This window comes from Gorilla gorilla, chromosome 10 (assembly GCF_029281585.2).
Source record: "Gorilla gorilla gorilla isolate KB3781 chromosome 10, NHGRI_mGorGor1-v2.1_pri, whole genome shotgun sequence".
Taxonomy (NCBI): Eukaryota; Metazoa; Chordata; class Mammalia; order Primates; family Hominidae; genus Gorilla; species Gorilla gorilla.
Window position 1 is genome coordinate 14,922,660 of NC_073234.2, and position 23,841 is coordinate 14,946,500.

Here is a 23,841-nt window from a genome sequence, read left to right on the forward strand (position 1 = left end):
CTCTATAAAGATGGAAATATCTACACCGCCATCTGTATGAACAAGGAAATATCTACACCGCCAACTGTATTAAGATGGAAATATCATCACCGCTATCTGTATGAACATGGAAATATCTGCATCGCTATCTGTATTAACATGGAAATATCTACACAACTATCTGAATATACATGGAAAACTGTACACCGCTATCTCTATAAACATGGAAATAACTACACCGCTATCTCTATAAACATCGAAATATCTAGACTGCCATCTCTATAAACATGGAAATATCTACACCACCATCTGCATAAACATGGAAATATCTATACCGCTATCTGCATAAACATGGAAATAGCTACACCGCCATCTCTATGAACATGGAAATATCTACACCGCCATCTGTACGAACATGGAAATATTTACACCGCCATCTGTATGAACATGTAAATATCTACACCACTATCTGTATGAACATGGAAATATCCACACCGTTATCTGTATGAACATGGAAATATCTACACCGCTATCTGTATGAAATTGGAAATATTTACACCGCTGTCTGTATGAACATGGAAATATCTACACCGCTAACTGTATGAACATGCAAATATCTACACAGCTATCTGTATATCAATGGAAATATCTACACTGCTATCTCTATAAACATGGAAATAACTACACTGCTATCTGTATAAACATGGAAATATCTACACCGCCACCTGTATGAACATGGAAATATCTACACTGCCATCCGTACAAACATGGAAATATCTACACCGCTATCTGTATGAACATGGAAATATCTTAACCTCTATCTATATGAACATGCAAATATCTACACAACTATCTGTACCTCAATGGAAATATCTACACTGCTATCTCTATAAACATGGAAATAACAACACTGCTATCTGTATAAACATGGAAATATCTACACCGCAATCTGTATGAACACGGAAATATCTACACCGCCATTTGTATGAACATGGAAATATCTACAGCGCCATCTCTATGAACATGGATATATCTACACCGCCATTTGTATGAACATGGAAATATCTACACCGCCATCTGTATGAACATAGAAATATCTTCACCGCCATCTGTATGAACATGGATATATCTACACCGGCATCTCTATGAGCATGGAAATATCTACACCGCTATCTGCATGAACATGGAAATATCTACACAGCAATCTGCATATACATGGAAATATCTACACAGATTTCTCTATAAATAAGGAAACAACTACAGCGCTATCTCTATAAACTTCGAAATATCTACACCGCCATCTGTATGAACATGGAAATATCTACACCGCCATCTGTACGAACATGGACATATCTACACCGCCATCTGTATTAAGATGGAAATATCTACACCGCTATCTGTACAAACATGGAAATATCTGCACCACTATCTGTATAAACATGGAAATAACCGCACCGCTATCTGTATAAACATGGAAATATCTACACCGCTATCTGCATAAACATGGAAATATCCACACCACTATCTGTGTAAACATGGAAATATCTACATCGCTACTGTGTAAACATGGAAATATCTACACCGCCATCTGTGTAAACATGAAAATATCTTCACCGCCATCTCTATAAACATGGAAATATCTACACCGCCATCTGTATGAACATGGAAATATCTACACTGCCATCTCTATAAACGTGGAAATATCTACATTGCTATCTGTATGAACTTGGAAATATCTTCACTGCTATCTTTATAAAATTGGAATTATCTACACCACTATCTCTATAAACATGGAAATATCTACACCGCTATCTGTATAAACATGGAAATATCAACACCGCTATCTGTATAAACATGGAAATATCTTCACCGCTATCTGTATAAACATGGAAATATCTACAACGCTGTCTCTATAAACTTGGAAATAACTCCACCGCTATCTCTATAAACATGGAAATATCTAGACTGCCATCTCTATAAACATGTAAATATCTACACCGCCATCTGTATGAACATGGAAATATCTACACCGCTAACTGTAAGAACATGGAAATATCAACACCGCTATCTGTAAGAACATGGAAATATCTACACCGTTATCTGTATGAACATGGAAATATCTACACTGCTATCAGTACGTACATGGAAATATCTACACCGCTATCTGTATGCACATGGAAATATCTACAACGCTATCTCTATAAACTTGGAAATATCTACACAGCTATCTGTATATCAATGTAAATATCTACACTGCTATCTTTATAAACATGGAAATAACTTCAATGCTATCTCTATAAACATGGAAATATCTACACTGCCACCTGTATGAACATGGAAATAACTACACTGCCATCCGTATGAACATGGAAATATCTACACCGCCATCTGTATGAACATGGAAATATCTATACCGCCATCTGTATGAACATGGAAATATCTACACCGCTAACTGTATGAACATGGAAATATCTACAACGCTATCTGTATGAACATGGAAATATCTACACCGCTATCTGTATGAACATGGAAATATCTACACCGCTGTCTGTATGAACATGGAAATATCTACACCGCTATCTGTATGAACATGGAAATATCTACACCGCTATCTGTATGAACATGCAAATGTCTACACAGCTATCTGTATGAACATGGAAATAACTACACTGCTATGTGTATAAACATGGAAATATCTACACCGCTATCTGTATGAACATGCAAATATCTACACAGGTATTTGTATATCAATGGAAATATCTACACTGCTATGTCTATAAACATGGAAATAACTACACTGCTATCTGAATAAACATGGAAATATCTACACCGCCACCTGTATGAACATGGAAATATCTACACTGCCACCCGTACAAACATGGAAATATCTACACCGCCATCTGTACAAACATGAAAATATCTACACCACCAGCTGTATGAACATGGAAATATCTACAACGCTAACTGTATGGACATGGAAATATCTACACCGCTATTGGTATGAACATGGAAATATCTACACCGCTATCTGCATGAACATGCAAATATCTACACAGCTATCTGAATATCAATGGAAATATCTACACTGCTATCTCTATAAACATGGAAATAACTACATTGCTATCTGTATAAACATGGAAATATCCGCACCGCTATCTGTATAAACATGGAAATATCTGCCCAACTATCTGTATAAACATGGAAATATCCGCACCGCTTTCTGTGAAAACATTGAAATGTCTACACCGCTATCTGTGTAAACATGGAAATATCTTCACCGCCATCTGTGTAAACATGAAAATATCTACACCGCCATCTCTATAAACATGGAAATATCTACACCGCCATCTCTATGAACATGGAAATATCTGCACCGCCATCTGTACGAACATGGAAATATCTACACCGCCATCTGCATGAACATGTAAATATCTACACCGCCATCTGTATGAACATGGAAAAATCTACACCGCTAACTGTATGAACATGGAAATATCTACAACGCTATCTGTATAAACATGGAAATATCTGCCCAACTATCTGTATAAACATGGAAATATCTACACAGCTATCTGTATGAACATGGAAATATCTACACCGCCATTTGTATGAACATGGAAATATCTACACCGCCATCTGTATGAACATGTTAATATCTTCACCGCCATCTGTATGAACATGGATATATCTACCCCAGCATCTGGATGAACATGGAAATATCTACACCGCTGTCTGCATGAACATGGAAAAATCTACACAGCTATCCGCATATACATGGAAATATCTTCAGAGATTTCTCTATAAATATGGATATAACTACAGCGCTATCTCTATAAACTTCGAAATATCTACACTGCCATCTGTATGAACACGGAAATATCTACACCGCCATCTGTACAAACATAGACATATCTACAAAGCCATCTATATTAAGATGGAAATATCTACACCTCTCTCTGTATAAACATGGAAATATCTGCACAACTATCTGTATAAACATGGAAATATCCGCACCGCTATCTGTATAAACATGGAAATATGTACACCGCTATCTGCTTAAACATGGATATATCCACACCGCTATCTGTGTAAACATGGAAATGTCTACACCGCTATCTGTGTAAACATGGAAATATCTACACCGCCGTCTGTGTAAACATGAAAATATCTATACCGCCATCTCTATAAACATGGAAATATCTACACCGCCATCTGTATGAACATGGAAATATCTACACACTCCATCTCTATAAACGTGGAAATATCTACACCGCTATCTGTATGAACTTGGAAATATCTAAACTGCTATCTGTTTAAAATTGGAATTATCTACACCACTATCTCTATAAACATGGAAATATCTACACCGCTATCTGCATAAACACGGAAATATCTACACCGCTATCTGTATAAACATGGAAATATCTTCACCGCTATCTGTATAAACATGGAAATATCTACAACGCTGTCTCTATAAACTTGGAAATAACTACACCACTATCTCTATAAACATGGAAATATCTAGACCGCCATCTCTATAAACATGGAAATATCTACACCACCATCTGTATAAACATGGAAATATGTATACCGCTATCCGCATAAACATGGAAATATCTACACCGCCATCTCTATGAACATGGAAATATCTACACCGCCATCTGTACGAACATGGAAATACCTACACCACCATCTGTATGAACATGTAAATATCTACACCGCCATATGCATGAACATGGAAATATCTACACCGCTAACTGTAAGAACATGGAAATATCTACACCGCTATCTGTATGAACATGTATATATCTACACCGTTATGTGTATGAACATGGAAATATCTACACCGCTATCTGTATGAACTTGGAAATATCTACACCGCTACCTGTATGAACATGGAAATATCTACACCGCTATCTGTATGAACATGCAAATATCTACACAGCTATCTGTATATCAATGGAAATATCTACACTGCTATCTCTATAAACATGGAAATAACTTCACAGCTATCGGTAAAAACTTGGAAATATCTTCACCGCCACCGCTATGAACATGGAAATATCTACACAGCCATCCGTACGAACATGGAAATATCTATACCGCCATCTGTATGAACATGGAAATATCTACACCGCCATCTGTAGGAACATGGAAATATCTACACCGCCATCTGTATGAACATGGAAATATCTACACCGCTAACTGTATGAACATGGAAATATCTACACCGCTATCAGCATGAACATGGAAATATATACACCGCTATCTGTAAAACATGCAAATATCTACACAGCTATCTGAATATCAATGGAAATATCTACACTGCTATCTCTATAAACTTGGAAATAACTACATTGCTATCTGTATAAACATGGAAATATCTACACCGCCATCTGTATGAACATGGAAATATCTTCACCGCCATCTGTATGAACATGGATGTATCTACACCGTCATCTGGATGAACATGGAAATATCTACACCGCTATCTGCATGAACACGGAAATATCTACACAGCTATCTGCATAAACATGGAAATATCTACACAGATTTCTCTATAAATATGGAAATAACTACAGCGCTATCTCTATATACTTCGAAATACCTACACCACCATCTGTATGAACATGGAAATATCTACACCGCCATCTGTACGAACATGGACATATCTACACCGCCATCTGTATTAAGATGGAAATATCTACACCGCTATCTGTATAAACATGGAAATATCTGCCCAACTATCTGTATAAACATGGACATATCCACACCGCTCTCTGTATAAACATGGAAATATCTGCCCAACTATCTGTATAAACATGGAAATATCCGCACCGCTTTCTGTGAAAACATTGAAATGTCTACACCGCTATCTGTGTAAACATGGAAATATCTTCACCGCCATCTGTGTAAACATGAAAATATCTACACCGCCATCTCTATAAACATGGAAATATCTACACCGCCATCTCTATGAACATGGAAATATCTGCACCGCCATCTGTACGAACATGGAAATATCTACACCGCCATCTGCATGAACATGTAAATATCTACACCGCCATCTGTATGAACATGGAAAAATCTACACAGCTAACTGTATGAACATGGAAATATCTACAACGCTATCTGTATAAACATGGAAATATCTGCCCAACTATCTGTATAAACATGGAAATATCTACACAGCTATCTGTATGAACATGGAAATATCTACACCGCCATTTGTATGAACATGGAAATATCTACACCGCCATCTGTATGAACATGGAAATATCTTCACCGCCATCTGTATGAACATGGATATATCTACCACGGCATCTGGATGAACATGGAAATATCTACACCGCTGTCTGCATGAACATGGAAATATCTACACAGCTATCTGCGTATACATGGAAATTTCTTCAGAGATTTCTCTATAAATATGGATATAACTACGGCGCTATCTCTATAAACTTCAAAATATCTACACCGCCATCTGAATGAACACGGAAATATCTACTCCGCCATCTGTACAAACATAGACATATCTACAAAGCCATCTATATTAAGATGGAAATATCTACACCTCTATCTGTATAAACATGGAAATATCTGCACCACTATCTGTATAAACATGGAAATATCCACACCGCTCTCTGTATAAACATGGAAATATCTACACCGCTATCTGCATAAACATGGAAATATCCACACCGCTATCTGTGTAAACATGGAAATGTCTACACTGCTATCTGTGTAAACATGGAAATATCTAAACCGCCGTCTGTGTAAACATGAAAATATCTACACCGCCATCTCTATAAACATGGAAATATCTACACCGCCATCTGTATGAACATGGAAATATCTACACAGCTCTCGGTATAAAATTGAAATTATCTACACGACTATCTCTATAAACATGGAAATATCTACACTGTTATCTGTATAAAAATGGAAATATCTACACCGCTATCTGTAAAAACATGGAAATATTTTCACCGCTATCTGTATAACCATGGATTATCTACAACGCTGTCTCTATAAACTTGGAAATTACTACACCACTATCTCTGTAAACATGGAAATATCTAGACTGCCATCTCTATAAACATGGAAATATCTACACCACCATCTGTATAAACATGGAAATATCTATACCGCTATATGCATACACATGGAAATATCTACACCGCCATGTTTATGAACATGGAAATATCTACACCGCCATCTGTAAGAACATGGAAATACCTACACCGCCATCTGTATGAACATGTAAATATCTACACCGCCATCTGTATGAACATGGAAATATCTACACCGCTAACTGTATGAACATGGAAATATCTACACCGCTATCTGTATGAACATGGAAATATCTACACCATTATCCGTATGAACATCGAAATATCTTCACCGCTATCTGTATGAACATGGAAATATCTATACCGCTATCTGTATGAACATGCAAATATCTACACAGCAATCTGTATATCAATGGAAATATCTACACTGCTATCTCTATAAACATGGAAATAAATACACTGCTATCTGTAAACATGGAAATATCTACACCGCCACCTGTATGAACATGGAAATATCTACAATGCCATCAGTACGAACATGGAAATATCTACACCGCCATCTGTATGGACATGTAAATATCTACACCGCCATCTGTATGAACATGGAAATATCTACACTGCTATCTGTGTTAACATGGAAATATCTACACCGCCATCTGTGTAAACATGAAAATATCTACACCGCCATCTCTGTAAACATGGAAATATCTACACCGCCATCTGTATGAACATGTAAATATCTACACCGCCATCTCTATAAGCGTGGAAATATCTACACCGCTATCTGTATGAACTTGGAAATATCTACACTGCTGTGTGTATAAAATTGAAATTATCTACACCCCTATCTCTATAAACATGGAAATATCTACACTGTTATATGTATAAACATGGAAATATCTACACCGCTCTCTGTATAAACATGGAAATATCTTCACCGCTATCTGTATAAACATGGAAATATCTACAACGCTGTCTCTATAAACTTGGAAATAAATACACCACTATCTCTATAAACATGGAAATATCTAGACCGCCATCTCTGTAAACATGGAAATATCTACACCACCATCTGTATAAACATGGAAATATCTATACCGCTATCTGCATAAACATGGAAATATCTACACCGCCATCTCTATGAACATGGAAATATCTACACCGCCATCTGTACGAACATGGAAATATCTACACCGCCATCTGTATGAACATGTAAATATCTACACCGCTATCTGTATGAACATGGAAATATCTACACCGCTAACTGTATGAACATGGAAATATCTACACCGCTATCTGTATGAACATGGAAATATCTACACCGTTATCTGTATGAACATGGAAATATCTACACCGCTATCTGTATGAACATGGGAATATCTACACCGCTATCTTTACGAACATGGAAATATCTACACCGCTATCTGTATGAACATGCAAATATCTACACAGCTATCTGTATATCAATGGAAATATTTACACTTCTATCTCTATAAACATGGAAATAACTACACTGCTATCTGTATAAACATGGAAATATCTACACCGCCACCTGTATGAACTTGGAAATATCTACACTGCCATCCGTACGAACAACGAAATATCTACACTGATATCTGTATGAACATGGAAATATCTGCACCGCCATGTGTATGAACATGGAAATATCTAAACCGCTAACTGTACGGACATGGAAATATCTACACCGCTATCTGTATGAACATGGAAATATCTACACCGCTATCTGTATGAACATGGAAATATCTACACCGCCATCTCTATAAACGTGGAAATATCTACACCGCTATCTGCATGAATTTGGAAATATCTACAATGCTATCTGTATAAAATTGGAATTATCTACACCACTATCTATAAAAATGGAAATATTTACACTGCTATCTGTATAAACATGGAAATATCTACACCACTATCTGTATAAACATGGAAATATCTTCACCGATATCTGTATAAACATGGAAATATCTACAACGCTGTCTCTATAAACTTGGAAACAACTACACCACTATCTCTATAAACATGGAAATATCTAGACCGCCATCTCTATAAACATGGAAATATCTACACCACCATCTGTATAAACATGGAAATATCTACACCGCCATCTGTACGAACATGGAAATATCTACACCGCCATCTGTATGAACATGTAAATATCTACACCGACATCTCTATGAACATGGAAATATCTACACCGCTAACTCTATGAACATGGAAATATCTACACCACTATCTGTATGAACATGGAAATATCTACACCGTTATCTGTATGAACATGGAAATATCTACACCGCTATCTGTATGAACATGGAAATATCTACACTGCTATCTCTATAAACATGGAAATAACTACATTGCTATCTGTATAAACATGGAAATATCTACACCGCCACCTGTATGAACATGGAAATATCTACACTGCCATCCGTACGAACATGGAAATAACTACACCACCATCTGTATGAACATGTAAATATCTACACCGCCATCTGTATGAACTTGGAAATATCTACACCACTAACTGTATGGACATGGAAATATCTACACCGCTATTGGTATGAACATGGAAATATCTACACCGCTATTGGTATGAACATGGAAATATCTACACCGCCATCTCTATAAACATGGAAATATCCTCAACGACATCTGTATGAACATGGAAATATCTACACCGCCATCTGTATGAACATGGAATTATCTACACCGCTAACTGTATGGACATGGAAATATCTACACTGCTATTGGTATGAACATGGAAATATCTACACCGCTATCTGCATGAACATGGAAATATCTACACCGCTATCTGTATTAACATGGAAATATCTACACCGCTATCTGTATGAACATGGAAATATCTACACCGCTATCTGTATGAACATGCAAATATCTGCCCCACTATCTCTATAAACATGGAAATAACTACACTGCTATCTGTATAAACATGGAAATATCTACACCGCCATCTCTATGAACATGGAATTATCTACACCGCCATTTCAATGAACATGGAAATATCTACACCGCCATCTCTATGAACATGGAAATATCTACACCGCCATTTGTATGCACTTGGAAATATCTACACCGCCATCTGTATGAACATGGAAATATCTTCACCGCCATCTGTATGAACATGGATATATATACACCGACATCTGGATGAACATGGAAATATCTACACCGCTATCTGCATGAACATGGAAATATCTACACAGCTATCTGCATATACATGGAAATATCTACACAGATTTCACTATAAATATGGAAATAACTACAGCGCTATCTCTATAAACTTCGAAATATCTACACCGTCATCTGTATGAACATGGAAATACCTACACCGCCATCTGTACGAACATAGACATATTTACACCGCCATCTGTATTAAGAAGGAAATATCTACACCGCTACCTGTATAAACATGGAAATATCTGCCCATCTGTATAAACATGGAAATATACGCACCGCTATCTCTATAAACATGGAAATATCTACACCGCTATCTGCATAAACATGGAAATATCCGCACCGAAATCTGTGTAAACATGGAAATGTCTACACCGCTATCTGTGTAAACATGGAAATATCTACACCGCCATCTGTGTAAACATGTAAATATCTACACTGCCATCTCTATAAACATGGAAATATCTACACCGCCATCTGTATGGACATGGAAATATCTACACCGCCATCTCTATAAACGTGCAAATATCTACACCGCTACCTGTATGAACTTGGAAATATCTACACTGCTATCTGTATAAAATTGAAATTATCTACACCACTATCTCTATAAACATGGAAATATCTACACTGTTATCTGTATAAACATGGAAATATCTACACCGCTATCTGTATAAACATGGAAATATCTTCAGCGCTATCTGTATAAACATGGAAATATCTACAACGCTGTCTCTGTAAACTTGGAAATAACTACACCTCTATCTCTATAAACATGGAAATATCTAGACCGCCATCTCTATAAACAAGGAAATACCTACACCACCATCTCTATAAACATGGAAATATCTATACCGCTATCTGCATAAACCTGGAAATATCTAAACCGCCATCTCTATGAACATGGAAATGTCTACACCGCCATCTGTACAAACATGGAAATATCTACACTGCCATCAGTACGAACATGGAAATATCTACACCGCCATCTGTATGAACATGCAAATATCTACACCGCCTTCTGTATGAACATGGAAATATCTACACCGCCATCTGTATGAACATGGAAAAATCTAAACCGCCATATCTATGAACATGGAAATATCTACACCGCCATTTGTAGGGACATGGAAATACCTGCACCGCCATCTCTATGAACATGGAAATATCTACACCGCCATTTGTATGAACATGGAAATATCTACACAGCCATCTGTGTAAACATGAAAATAACTACACCGCCATCTCTATAAACATGGAAATATCTACACCGCCATCTGTATGAACATGGAAATATCTACACCGCCATCTGTATGAACATGGAAATATCTACACCGCTTTCTGTATGAACAGGGAAATATCTACACCGCTATCTGTATGAACATGGAAATATCTACACCACTAACTGTATGGATATGGAAATATCTACACTGCTATTGGTATGAACATGGAAATATCTACACTGCTATCTGCATGAACATGGAAATATCTACACCGCTATCTGTGTGAACATGGAAATATCTGCACCGCTATCTGTACGAACATGCAAATATCTACACAGCTATCTGTATAAAATTGAAATTATCTACATCACTATCTCTATAAACATGGAAATAACTACACTGCTATCTGTATAAACATGGAAATATCTATACCGCCATCTGTATGAACATGGAATTATCTACACCGCCATTTCAATGAACATGGAAATATCTACACCGCCATCTCTATGAACATGGAAATATCTACACCGCCATTTGTATGCACTTGGAAATATCTACACCGCCATCTGTATGAACATGGAAATATCTTCAACGCCATCTGTATGAACATGGATATATCTACACCGGCATCTGGATGAACATGGAAATATCTACACCGCTATCTGCATGAACATGGAAATATCTACACAGCTATCTGCATATACATGGAAATATCTACACAGATTTCTCTATAAATATGGAAATAACTACAGCGCTATCTCTATAAACTTCGAAATATCTACACCGCCCTCTCTATGAACATGGAAATATCTACACCGCTATCTGTATGAACATGCAAATATCTACACCGCCATCTCTATAAACGTGGAAATATCTACACCGCTATCTGTATGAACTTGGAAATACCTACACTGCTCTCTGTATAAAATTGAAATTATCTACAACACTATCTCTATAAACATGGAAATATCTACACTGCTATCTGTATAAACATGGAAATATCTACACCGCTATCTGTATAAACATGGAAATATCTTCACCGCTATCTGTATAAACATGGAAATACCTACAACGCTGTCTCTATAAACTTGGAAATAACTACAACACTATCTCTGTAAACATGGAAATATCTAGACCGCCATCTCTATAAACATGGAAATATCTACACCGCCATCTCTATGAACATGGAAATATCTACACCGCCATCTGTACGAACATGGAAATATCTATACCGCCATCTGTATGAACATGTAAATATCTACACCGCCATCTGTATGAACATGGAAATATCTACACCGCTAACTGTATGAACATGGAAATATCTACACCGCTATCTGTATGAACATGGAAATATCTACACCGCCATCTGTATGAACATGGAAATATCTACACCGCCATCTGTATGAACATGGCAATATCTTCACCGCCATCTGTATGAACAGGGAAATATCTACACCGCTATCTGTATGAACATGGAAATAACTACACCGCTATCTGTATGAACATGGAAATATCTACACCGCTATCTTTATGAACATGGAAATATCTACACCGCTATCTGTATGAACATGCAAATATCTACAAAGCTATCTGTATATCAATGGAAATATCTACACTGCTATCTCTATAAACATGGAAATAACTACACTGCTATCTGTTTGAACATGGAAATATCTACACCTCCATCTCTAAGAACATGGAAATATCTACACCGCCATTTGTATGAACATGGAAATATATACACCGCCATCTCTATGAACATGGAAATATCTACACTGCCATTTGTATGAACATGGAACTATCTACACCACCATCTGTATGAACATGGAAGTATCTTCACCGCCATCTGTATGAACATGGATATATGTACACCGATATCTGGATGAACATGGAAATATCTACACCGCTATCTGCATGAACATGGAAATATCTACACAGCTATCTGAATATACATGGATATATCTACACAGATTTCCCTATAAATATGGAAATAACTACAGCGCTATCTCTATAAACTGCGAAATATCTACAATGCCTTCTGCATAAACATGGAAATATCCACACCGCTATCTGTGGAAACATGGAAATGTCTACACCGCTATAAGTGTAAACATGGAAATATCTACACCTCCATCTGTGTAAACATGAAAATATCCACACCGCCATCCCTATAAACATGGAAATATCTACACCGCCATCTGTATGAAAATGGAAATACCTACACCGCCATCTCTATAAACGTGGAAATATCTACACCGCTATCTGTATGAACTTGGAAATATCTACACTTCTCTCTGTATAAAATTGAAATTATCTACACCACTATCTGTATAAACATGGAAATATCTACACTGCTATCTGTATAAACATGGAAATATCTACACCGCTATCTGTATAAACATGGAAATATCTTCACCGCTATCTGTATAAACATGGAAATATCTACAACGCTGTCTCTATAAACTTGGAAATAACTACACCACTATCTCTGTAAACATGGAAATATCTAGACCGCCATCTCTATAAACATGGAAATATCTACACCGCCATCTGTATAAACATGGAAATATCTATACCGCTATCTGCATAAACATGGAAATATCTACACCGCCATCTCTATGAACGTGGAAATATCTACACCGCCATCTGTACGAACATGGAAATATCTATACCGCCCTCTGTATGAACATGTAAATATCTACACAGCCACCTGTATGAACATTGAAATATCTACACTGCTACCTGTATGAACATGGAAATATCTGCACCGCTGTCTGTATGAACATGGAAGTATCTACACCGTTATCTGTATGAACATGGAAATATCTACACCGCTATCTGTACGAACATGGAAATATCTACACTGCTATCTGTACGAACATGGAAATATCTACACCGCTATCTGTATGAACATGCAAATATCTACACAGCTATCTGTATATAAACGGAAATATCTACACAGCTATCTATATTAACATGGAAATAACTACACTGCTATCTGTATAAACATGGAAATAACTACACCGCCACCTGTACGAACATGGAAATATCTACACTGCCATCCGTACAAACATGGAAATATCTACACTGCCATCTGTATGAAGATGTAAATACCTTCACCGCCATCTGTAAGAACATGGAAATATCTACACCACTAAATTTATGAACATGGAAATGTCTACACCGCTATGGGTATGAACATGGAAATATCTACACCGCTATCTGTATGAACATGGAAATATCTACACCGCTATCTGTATGAACATGGAAATATCTACACCGCTATCTGTATGAACATGGAAATATCTACACCGCCATCTGTAAACACATGTAAATATCTACACCGCCATCTGTATGAACATGGAAATATCTACACCGCTAACAGTATGAACATGGAAATATCTACACCGCTATCTGTATGAACATGGAAATATCTACACCGCTATCTGTATGAACATGGAAATACCTACACCGCTATCTGTATGAACATGGAAATATCTACACCGCTATCTGTATGAACATGGAAATATCTACACCGCTATCTGTATGAACATGCAAATATCTACACAGCTATCTGTATATCAATGGAAATATCTACACTGTTATCTCTATAAACTTGGAAATAACTACACTGCTATCTGTATAAACATGGAAATATCTACACCGCCATCTCTATGAACATGGAAATAGCTACACCGCCATTTGTATGAACCTGGAAATATCTACAACGCCATCTCTATGAACATGAAAATATCTACACCGCCATTTGTATGAACATGGAAATATCTACTCCGCCATCTGTATGAACATGGAAATACCTTCACCGCCATCTGCATGAACATGGATATATGTACACCGGCATCTGCATGAACATGGAAATATCTACACAGCTATCTGAATATACATGGAAATATCTACACAGATTTCTCTATAAATATGGAAATAACTACAGCGCTATCTCTATAAACTTCAAAATATCTACACCGCCATCTGTATGAACATGGAAATATCTACACCGCCATCTGTACGAACATGGACATATCTACACCGCCATCTGTAATAAGTTGGAAATATCTACACCGCTATCTGTATAAACATGGAAATATCTCCAACACTATCTGTATAAACATGGAAATAACCGCACCGCTATCTGTATAAACATGGAAATATCTACACCGCTATCTGCATAAACATGGAAATATCCACACCGCTATCTGTGTAAACATGGAAATGTCTAAACCTCTATCTGTGTAAACATGGAAATATCTACACCGCCATCTGTGTAAACATGAAAATATCTACACCGCCATCTCTATAAACATGGAAATATCTACACCGCCATCTGTATGAACTCAGAAATATCTACACTGCTATCTGTATAAAATTGGAAATATCTACACCACTATCTCTATAAACATGGAAATATTTACACCGCTATCTGTATAAACATGGAAATATCTACACCGCTATCTGTATAAACATGGAAATATCTTCACCGCTATCTGTATAAACATGGAAATATCTACAACTCTGTCTCTATAAACTTGGAAATAACTACACCACGGTCTCTATAAACATGGAAATAACTAGACTGCCATCTCTATAAACATGGAAATATCTACAGCACCATCTGTATAAACATGGAAATATCTATACCGCTATCTGCATAAACATGGAAATATCTACACCGCCATCTCTATGAACATGGAAATATCTACACAGCTATCTGTATGAACATGGAAATATGTACAGCGTTATCTGTTTGAACATGGAAATATCTACACCGCTATCTGTATGAACATGGAAATATCTACACCGCTATCTGTATGAACATGGAAATATCTACACCGCTATCTGTATGAACATGCAGATATCTACACAGCTATCTGTATATCAATGGAAATATCCACACTGCTATCTCTATAAACATGGAAATAACTACACTGCTATCTGTATAAACATGGAAATATCCACACCGCCACCTGTATGAACATGGAAATATCTACACTGCCATCCGTACGAACATGGAAATATCTACACTGCCATCTGTATGAACATTTAAATATCTACACCGCCATCTGTATTAACATGGAAATATCTACACCGCTAACTGTATGAACATGGAAATATCTACACCGCTAATGGTATGAACATGGAAATATCTACACCGCTATCTGTATGAACATGGAAATATCTACACCGCTATCTGTATGAACATGGAAATATCTACACCGCCATCTGTATGAACATGGAAATATCTACACCATCTGTATGAACATGTAAATATCTACACCACCATCTGTATGAACATGGAAATATCTACACCGCTAACTGTATGAACATGGAAATATCTACACCGCTATCTGTATGAACATGGAAATATCTACACCGCTATCTGTATGAACATGCAAATATCTACACAGCTATCTGTATATCAATGGAAATATCTTCACTGCTATCTCTATAAACATGGAAATAACGACACTGCTATCTGTATAAACATGGAAATATCTACACCGCCATCTCTATGAACATGGAAATATCTACACGGCCATTTGTATGAACATGGAAATATCTACACCGCCATCTCTATGAACATGGAAATATCTACACCGCCATTTGTATGAACGTGGAAATATCTACACCGCCATTGGTATGAACATGGAAGTATCTACACCGCCATCTCTATAAACGTGCAAATATCTACACCGCTATCTGTATGAACTTGGAAATATCTACACTGCTCTCGGTATAAAATTGAAATTAACTACACCACTATCTGTATAAACATGGAAATATCTACACCGTTATCTCTATGAACATGGAAATATCTACACCGCTATCTGTACGAACATGGAAATATCTACACCGCTATCTGTATGAACATGGAAATATCTACACCGCTATCTGTATGAACATGGAAATATCTACACCGCTATCTGTATAAACATGGAAATATCCACACGGCTATCTGTGTAAACATGGAAATATCTAGACCGCCATCTCTATAAACATGGAAATATCTACACCATCATCTGTAGAAACATGGAAATATCTATACCGCTATCTGCATAAAGATGGAAATATCTACACCGCCATATCTATGAACATGGAAGTATCTACACCGCCATCTGTACGAACATGGAAATATCTACACCGTTATCTGTATGAACATGGAAATATCTACACCGTTATCTGTATGAACATGGAAATATCTACACCGCTATCTGTATGAACATGGAAATATCTACACCGTTATCTGTATGAACATGGAAATATCTACACCGCTATCTGTATGAACATGGAAATATCTACACCGCTATCTGTACGAACATGGAAATATCTACACCGCTATCTGTATGAACATGCAAATATCTACACAGCTATCTGTATATCAATGGAAATATCTACACCGCTATCTCTATAAACATGGAAATAACTACACTGCTATCTGTATAAACATGGAAATATCTACACCGCCACCTGTATGAACATGGAAATATCTACACAACCATCCGTACGAACATGGAAATATCTACACCGCCATCTGTATGAACATGTAAATATCTACACCGCCACCTGTATGAACATGGAAACATCTACACCGCCATCTGTATGAACATGTAAATATCTACACCGCCACCTGTATGAACATGGAAACATCTACACCGCTTACTGTATGAACATGGAAATATCTACACCGCTATCGGAATGAACATGGAAATATCTACACCGCTATCTGTATGAATATGGAAATATCTACACCGCTATCAGTATGAACATGGAAATATCTACACTGCCATCTCTATGAATATGGAAATATCTCCACCGCCATTTGTATGAACATGGAACTATCTACACCGCCATCTGTATGAACATGGAAATATCTTCACCGCCATCTGTATGAACATGGATATATGTACACCGGCATCTGGATGAACATGGAAATATCTACACCGCTATCTGCATGAACATGGAAATATCTAAACAGCTATCTGAATATACATGGAAATATCTACACAGATTTCTCTATAAATATGGAAATAACTACAGCGCTATCTCTATAAACTTCGAAATATCTACACCGCCATCTGTATGAACCTGGAAATATCTACACTGCCATCTGTACGAACATGGACATTATTACACCGCTATCTGTATTAAGATGGAAATATCTACACCGCTATCGGTATAAACATGGAAATATCTGCCCAACTATCTGTATAAACATGGAAATATCCGCACCGCTATCTGCATAAACATGGAAATATCCAAACCGCTATCTGCGTAAACATGGAAATGTATACACCGCAATCTGTGTAAACATGGAAACATCTACAATGCCATCTCTATAAACATGGAAATATCTACACCGCCGTCTGTATGAACATGGAAATATCTACACCGCCGTCTGTATGAACATGGAAATATCTACACCACCATCTGTATAAATATGGAAATATCTATCCTGCTATCTGCATAAACATGGAAATATCTACACCGCCATCTCTATGAACATGGAAATATCTACACCGCCATCTGTACGAACATGGAAAGATCTATACCGCCATCTGTATGAACATGTAAATATCTACACCGCCATCTGTATGAACATGGAAATATCTACACCGCCAACTGTATGAACATGGAAATATCCACACCGCCATCTGTATGAACATGGAAATATCTACACCGCCATCTGTATGAACTTGGAAATATCTACACCGCCATCTGTATGAACATGGAAATATCTACACCGCCATCTGTATGAACATGGAAATATCTACACCGCCATCTGTATGAACATGGAAATATCTACACCGCCATCTGTATGAACATGGAAATATCTACACCGCCATCTGTATGAACATGGAAATATCTACACCGCCCTCTGTATGAACTTGGAAATATCTACACCGCCATCTGTATGAACATGGAAATATCTACACCGCGATCTGTATGAACGTGGAAATATCTACACCGCTATCTGTATGAACATGGAAATATCTACACCGCTATCTGTATGAACATGCAAATATCTACAAAGCTATCTGTATATCAATGGAAATATCTACACTGCTATCTCTATAAACATGGAAATATCTACACCGCCATCTCTATTAACATGGAAATATCTACACCACCATTTGTATGAACATGGAAATATCTACACAGCTATCTGCATATACATGGAAATATCTACACAGTTTTCTCTATAAATATGGAAATAACTACAGCGCTATCTCTATAAACTTTGAAATATCTACACCGCCATCTGTATGAACATGGAAATATCTACACCGCCATCTGTACAAACATGGACATATCTACACCGCCATCTGTATTAAGATGGAAATATCTACACCGCTATCTGTATAAAAATGGAAATATCTGCCCATCTGTATAAACATGGAAATATCCGCACCGCTATCTGTATAAACGTGGAAATATCTACACCGCTATCTGTATGAACTTGGAAATATCTAAACTGCTATCTGTATAAAATTGAAATTATCTACACCACTAGCTCAATAAACATGGAAATATCTACACTGCTATTTGTATAAACATGGAAATATCTACTCCGCCACCTGTATGAACATGGAAATATCTACACTGCCATCCGTACGAACATGGAAATATCTACACCGCCATCTGTATGAATATGTAAATATCTACACCGCGATCTGTATGAACTTGGAAATATCTGCACCGCAAACTGTATGAACATGGAATTATCTACATTACTATCTGTATAAAAATGGAAGTATCTGCACCGCTATCTCTATAAATATGGAAATATCTACTCCGCTATCTGTATAAACAAGGAAATATCTAGACCACCATCTCCATAAACATGGAAATATCTACACCGCTATCTCTATAAACTCTGAAATCTCTACACCGCTATGTGTATCCACAAGGAAATATCTTCACCGCTATCTCTGTAAACATGGAAATATCTAAACCACCCTCTGTATAAACATGGAAATATCTACACCGCCATCTCTATAAACATGGAAATATATACACTGCCATCTGTAAGAACATGAAAATATCTACACTGCCATCTCTATAAACATGGAAATAGCTATACAGCCATCTCTATAAAGATGGAAATATCTACACCGCCATCTGTATGAACAAGGAAATATCTACACCGCCAACTGTATTAAGATGGAAATATCATCACCGCTATCTGTATGAACATGGAAATATCTGCATCGCTATCTGTATTAACATGGAAATATCTACATAGCTATCTGAATATACATGGAAAACTGTACACCGCTATCTCTATAAACATGGAAGTAACTACACCGCTATCTCTATAAACATCGAAATATCTAGACTGCCATCTCTATAAACATGGAAATATCTACACAACCATCTGTATAAACATGGAAATATCTATACCGCTATCTGCATAAACATGGAAATAGCTACACCGCCATCTCTATGAACATGGAAATATCTACACCGCCATCTGTACGAACATGGAAATATTTACACCGCCATCTGTATGAACATGTAAATATCTACACCACTATCTGTATGAACATGGAAATATCCACACCGTTATCTGTATGAACATGGAAATATCTACACCGCTATCTGTATGAAATTGGAAATATTTACACCGCTGTCTGTATGAACACGGAAATATCTACACCGCTATCTGTATGAGCATGCAAATATCTACACAGCTATCTCTATATCAATGGAAATATCTACACTGCTATCTCTATAAACATGGAAATAACTACACTGCTATCTGCATAAACATGGAAATATCTACACCGCCACCTGTATGAACATGGAAATATCTACACTGTCATCCGTACAAACATGGAAATATCTACACCGCTATCTGTATGAACATGGAAATATCTTAACCTCTATCTGTAGGAACATGCAAATATCTACACAACTATCTGTATCTCAATGGAAATATCTACACTGCTATCTCTATAAACATGGAAATAACTACACTGCTATCTGTATAAACATGGAAATATCTACACCGCCATCTCTATGAACATGGAAATATCTACACCGCCATTTGTATGAACATGGAAATATCTACAGCGCCATCTCTATGAACATGGATATATCTACACCGCCATTTGTATGAACATGGAAATATCTACACCGCCATCTGTATGAACATGGAAATATCTTCACCGCCATCTGTATGAACATGGATATATCTACACCGGCATCTCTATGAGCATGGAAATATCTACACCGCTATCTGCATGAACATGGAAATATCTACACAGCAATCTGCATATACATGGAAATATCTACACAGATTTCTCTATAAATATGGAAACAACTACAGCGCTATCTCTATAAACTTCGAAATATCTACACCGCCATCTGTATGAACATGGAAATATCTACACCGACATCTGTACGAACATGGACATATCTACACCGCCATCTGTATTAAGATGGAAATATCTACACCGCTATCTGTATAAACATGGAAATATCTGCACCACTATCTGTATAAACATGGAAATAAAAGCACCGCGATCTGTATAAACATGGAAATATCTGCACCACTATCTGTATAAACATGGATATAACCGCACCGCTATCTGTATAAACATGGAAATATCTACACCGCTATCTGCATAAACATGGAAATATCCACACCACTATCTGTGTAAACATGGAAATGTCTACACCGCTACTGTGTAAACATGGAAATATCTACACCGCCATCTGTGTAAACATGAAAATATCTTCACAGCCATCTATATAAACATGGAAATATCTACACCGCCATCTGAATGAACATGGAAATATCTACACTGCCATCTCTATAAACGTGGAAATATCTACATTGCTATCTGTATGAACTTGGAAATATCTTCACAGCTATCTTTATAAAATTGGAATTATCTACACCACTATCTCTGTAAACATGGAAATATCTACACCGCTATCTGTATAAACATGGAAATATCTACACCGCTATCTGTATAAACATGGAAATATCTTCACCGCTATCTGTATAAACATGGAAATATCTACAACGCTGTCTCTATAAACTTGGAAATAACTACAACACTATCTCTGTAAACATGGAAATATCTAGACCGCCATCTCTATAAACATGGAAATATCTACACCGCCATCTGTATGAACATGGAAATATCTACACCGCTAACTGTAAGAACATGGAAATATCAACACCGCTATCTGTAAGAACATGGAAATATCTACACCGTTATCTGTATGAACATGGAAATATCTACACTGCTATCAGTACGTACATGGAAATATCTACACCGCTATCTGTATGAACATGGAAATATCTACACCGCTGTCTGTATGAACATGTAAATATCTACACCGCCATCTGTATATCTATGTAAATATCTACACTGCTATCTCTATAAACATGGAAATAACTTCAATGCTATCTCTATAAACATGGAAATATCTACACTGCCACCTGTATGAACATGGAAATATCTACACTGCCATCCGTATGAACATGGAAATATCTACACCGCCATCTGTATGAACATGGAAATATCTTCACCGCCATCTGTATGAACATGGAAATATCTACACCGCTAACTGTATGAACATGGAAATATCTACACCGCTATCTGTATGAACATGGAAATATCTACACCGCTATCTTTATGAACATGGAAATATCTACACCGCTATCTGTATGAACATGGAAATATCTACACCGCTATCTGTATGAACATGGAAATATCTACACCGCCATCTGTGTAAACATGAAAATATCTACACCGCCATCTCTATAAACATGGAAATATCTACACCGCCATCTGTATGAACATGGAAATATCTACACCGCTATCTGTATGAACTCAGAAATATCTACACTGCTATCGGTATAAAATTGGAAATATCTACACCACTATCTCTATAAACATGGAAATATTTACACCGCTATCTGTATAAACATGGAAATATCTACACCGCTATCTGTATAAACATGGAAATATCTTCACCGCTATCTGTATAAACATGGAAATATCTACAACTCTGTCTCTATAAACTTGGAAATAACTACACCACGGTCTCTATAAACATGGAAATAACTAGACTGCCATCTCTATAAACATGGAAATATCTACAGCACCATCTGTATAAACATGGAAATATCTATACCGCTATCTGCATAAACATGGAAATATCTACACCGCCATCTCTATGAACATGGAAATATCTACACCGCTATCTGTATGAACATGGAAATATGTACAGCGTTATCTGTTTGAACATGGAAATATCTACACCGCTATCTGTATGAACATGGAAATATCTACACCGCTATCTGTATGAACATGGAAATA